The sequence below is a fragment of the Penaeus japonicus genome, unplaced genomic scaffold, assembly GCF_977035675.1.
Source record: "Penaeus japonicus unplaced genomic scaffold, GWHDUDI00000001_assembly GWHDUDI00000042, whole genome shotgun sequence".
Taxonomy (NCBI): domain Eukaryota; kingdom Metazoa; phylum Arthropoda; class Malacostraca; order Decapoda; family Penaeidae; genus Penaeus; species Penaeus japonicus.
Genome location: NW_028234444.1, coordinates 21,111,570 through 21,116,569, shown reverse-complemented (window position 1 = coordinate 21,116,569; position 5,000 = coordinate 21,111,570).

Here is a 5,000-nt window from a genome sequence, read left to right as displayed (position 1 = left end):
ACGTACACACGTACACACACATACATACTTACACGCTCATTACACACCTTTAATCACGGTAGCAACTCTTTGCACAAAAACACTCGAGCCAAATTAACTCTCTCTCTCTCTTTCTCTCCCCTCTTTCTCTATGTTTCTCTGTCTCTGTCTGCATCCCCCTTACCTCAGTCTCTCACGCTTTCCCCTCTCCTCCATTCTCTGTCCACATATATATATATATATATATATATATATATATATATATATATATATATATATCTTCCTATCCTTCTCCCCCTCCTCCCCCCCCCTCTCTCTCTCGTTCTCATCTCCCCTCTCTCTCTCTCTCTCTCGTCCTCCCCTCCCCTCCCCTCTATCTCTCTCTCGCCCCCTTCCCTTCCCCCTCTCTCTCGCCCTCTCCTCCACCCCCTCCCTCCCCTCCCCTCTATATCTCTCTCGCCCCCTTCCCTTCCCCCTCTCTCTCCTCCTCCCTTTCTCTCCTCCTCCTCCCCCCCTCCCCCTCTTTCTCTCTCGTCCTCCCTCCCCTCCCCTCTATCTCTCTCTCGTCCTCCTCCCCCTCCCCCTCTTTCTCTCTCGCCCTCCCCCTTCCCCCCCTTCTCCCTCTCCCTCCCCCCTCTCTTTCTCTCCTCCCTTTCTCTCCTCCTCCCTCTCTCTCTCCTCCTCCTCCCCCTCTTTCTCTCTCGTCCTCCCTCCCTTCCCCTCCTCCCTTTCTCTCCTCCTCCCTCCCCCTCCCCCCTCTCTTCTCACCCAGTTAAAACCTCTTCACACTGACCCTCTCTCGCGGATAATACACACTTAATGACCTCTAACTACGCACACTTGTACAGGATCACACAGGTGCGCTCTTGGGGTGGGGGGAGGGGTGGGGGGAGGGGGGGAGGGGAGAGAGGGAGAGGGGAAAGAGGAGGCCGGGGGAGGGGGGGATGGGAGAGAGGGAGAGGGAAAAGGGGAGGCCAGGGGAGGGGGGGATGGGAGAGAGGGAGGGGGGATGGGAGAGAGGGAGAGGGGAAAGAGGAGAAAGGGGCGGTGGGAAGAGGAGGGGGAGAAGGGAGAAGGGAGAAGGAGGGAGAGGGTGGAGAGGAGGGAGGGAGTGGGAGGGGCAGAGGGGGGAAGGGACGGAAGGCGGTGGGTGGGGGGGGTGGAGTGGAGAAGGGAGGAATGAGGAGGAGAGGAGGGAGGAAGAATGAAGGGAAAGAGAGGGAAGAGGAGGAGGGGGGGGGGATGGGAGATGGGAGAGGGAAGAGAGGAAGAGGGAAATTATAGAAGGAACATGTAGGAGAAGGAGAGGGGGGAGGGGGGAGGGGGAGGGGAATGGGGAGGAAAATAGAGGGAGATTAATGTTGTTGTTAATATCATTATTATCTAAATTGATTAATGATAGCGTTGTTATCAATTGATCATAATCAATATCATTATCATCCCTTTTATTCTAATTCCATCATCATCATCATCATTGTTATCAATATTGTTAATATCATCATCATTATTATCATCATCACTCGCATCATTACCATCATCATTTACATCACTCATCATTATCATTATAAGCAATATCATCACGAATATCATTCTTTATTATCATTACTATCGCTTCAATGTGGTCATTAATCCGCTCGCGCCTACCCCTCCTCCCTTCCCCCTCCCCCCCATCAATCACCGGCGGAAATTTCCAACGATTAATCCTATAAGTACTTGTTCCCTTTCCCTCTCGGCTTACCCTCCCCTCCCCCCCCCCAACCCCATCCTCATCTCTCTGTGTGTCCGCTTCTCTCTCTCTCTCTCTCGCTCTCTCTCTCTCTCTCTCTCTCTCTCTCTCTCTCTCTCTCTCTCTCTCTCACTCACTCGCCCTGTCTCTCTCTTTCTCTCTCACTCACTCGCCCTCTCTCCCTCCTCTCTCTCTCTCTCTCTCTCTTTCTCCCTCACTCACTCGCCCTCTCCCCCTCCTCTCTCTCTCTCTCTCTTTCTCTCTCACTCACTCGCCCTATCTCTCTCTTTCTCTCTTTCTCTCTCACGCACTCCTCTCCCCCCCCATCTCTTTCTCTCACTCACTCCCCCTCCCCCCCTCCTTCTCCCTCTCCCCCCTCCTTCTCTCTCTCTCACTCACCCTCCCCCCCCATCTCTCTCTCTCACCCCCCCCCCATCTGTCTCTCTCACTCACTCCCCCTCCCCTCCTCCTCTCTCTCCCTCTCCTACTTTACCTCGCCCTCTCCCTTCTCCTACCCCCCCACCCCCCTCCGATTCAATTACAGATCCGAGTGACAACAATACAGGTATTATTATTCCGTCATTGTTATCGAGTTCAAAGGCACACCAGTCACCTGGCAACACTCCTAGGTATTGTTAGCGGGTCGAAAGAGAAAAAAGAGATATTAATGAATTGAAAACATAAGAAAATGAATATTTTATATGAGTAATAAGAAGTTCTTTTATTAAAAGGCTTGATGTAGATGCGTGAATTGGGTATATACTTACTATTACAGGGTCTATTTCAATATATACTGTCATGGCTGCCTCTTCGAGTTTGTTTTTGTAGATGGCGCATGTGTTCCCCGGGTGAATGCGCCTTCGATATAGGTTGTATTAACTTTCCTAACTAATGCAGCACTTTTATACTATTTGGTACATGCTTTATGGAGATTATATCAGTGACACATGATATGAAATGTAAATTGTGAGTGTATGTATTCCTGAAATGCTGTTTACAGTCTTGGCGCGAAGGGCTTTGTACGTATCGTTGGCTCGAGTTTTTTTTAGCGTTATTTTTATTGCGTGTATTAAAGGTAGATGATTTACATGTTATATGTGTTTATGGGATGTGTTTTTATTTGTGAGTAAAACAGAATGTATCATTCAACTCTCATATCTTCCACTGATATGTATCCCCCAGCACAGTTATCAGTTCCGTAATTATGATATATGTATATATATATATATATATATATATATATATATATATATATATATATATATATATAATCAAGTTATTAGTTGGCTTTACTATATTTTCATTATTTTTTTATCTGTTTATTTATTTATTATTATTATTTTTATTTTTTATTTTATTTATCTATTTTTTTATTTCTATATATATATATATATATATATATAAAATATATATATTTATATATATATATATATATATATATATATTTATATTATATTTTTTTTTTTTTTTTTTTTTTTTTTTTTTTTTTTTGTGAATCATAGAGTAAATCTGGGATTGTCAGAAAAAAAAATCCTGCGATGGCTGGCGGTGGAAAATGCGTAGCCCTACCAAAGCCAATCATATTGATAGAATCCCAAATATAACGTCGAATGCTTTTGTTAGGATATTGAACACTAATTCATCACCAATGATGACTCCCTCTTTTTTTTTTTATTCATCTTCCTTTTTTAGAATTTCAGAAGCCCATTTTATTAAGAGCAAACTCACTGTCTTACTTTCATCTATTGAGGGAAAGACTTAACCGACTAATATAGCTGATTAGATGACAGTATTCGAAAATAGACTTAGAATTATGAAAACGTATCTTTAGTAGCCTCATCGTAAGTATATATATATAGTTCACGCTTGAACTGCTTAGACTTTTAGACTTAGGTTAAGCTCCTCTGGACACCCGCGGCTGAAACCATTGATCTAGAACAGCGAAGAATTTTGGAGTCTTTTTCTTTCATATTTTGATTAGATCTCTGGATTCGGAGGTGTGACGTCACGATGTGATAAAATACCATAAGCAGAGAAGAACTTACACCCAATGCCTTTAAGAGAATCGCCATTTTGTGCAAGACTGAGAGGCGTTTCATCGGGAAAGATCGATTGAACGTTCAGGTTGGTTTCAAAACAATGCCAACCCTCCCACAGTGAGTGAATGAGTAGTAAATTTGCTGGATATTTGATATCACTAAGGGATTTACGGGTTTGTGATAATTGCAGTGGCTCTGGTAGCTTTTTCAAGTTTTTGTTTTTTATTGAGTTTATTTTCAATAAAACCGGATTGTCTTTTGTTTGGGTTTTTGGGTTTTATCTTATCTTTTCATACGTAGATTTCTTATGGGGGTTCACGTTACTACCAAGGAGTTCCCAAGGGTTCTTAGAACGGAGAAGGTTCAGAACCACTAGTCAAAAACATTGTAGAGCTCCCTAGAGTGTTAAAAAAAAGACTTAACTCGGTTATCTAACCTTAAACACCGAACTGATGTTACCAAACTAAATGGTAAGTATTTGAGACTAAACGGTAAGTATTTGACACTAAACGGTAAGTATTTGACACTAAACGGTAAGTATTTGAGACTAAACGGTAAGTATTTGAGACTAAACGGTAAGTATTTGAGACTAAACGGTAAGTATTTGACACTAAACGATAAGTATTTGACACTAAACGGTAAGTATTTGACACTAAACGGTAAGTATTTGACACTAAACGGTAAGCATTTGACACTAAACGGTAAGTATTTGACACTAAACGGTAAGTATTTGACACTAAACGGTAAGTATTTGACACTAAATTGTAAGTATTTGACACTAAACGGTAAGTATTTGACACTAAACGGTAAGTATTTGAGAAATATTTATTCGCCGTTCATGAATATTCCTTGAATTCGTCGTTTTTTTTTTTTAAGTCCTTGTTTTGAGAGACTTTGATAAATGTTTCAGTAACATTAATAAGTATTACAATAACATCAATAATTGTTACAAGGGCTTTGATAATTGTCACAATGATATACTGTAAAGCAAGCATCGAAAGACTTAATTAAAAGTAAGTAAGTGCATCATAATTATTAGCGTGTATTGAAGTGTTATTAATATTAATTTCTTCTCCAATATCGCTTATTATTTGTATTCACCACATGTTTTTTTTTTTTCTTTTTCACCGATGCACGTATTTTCCAAGTTTGTCTTTTATTCCCTGTGGACAGAAACGAAGTGAGGAATTAAGTGGTTCTGGGTCGTGGTTCTACGTGTCTTGAAGTGACTTGAAGTGAGTTGTGGTTTTACGTGT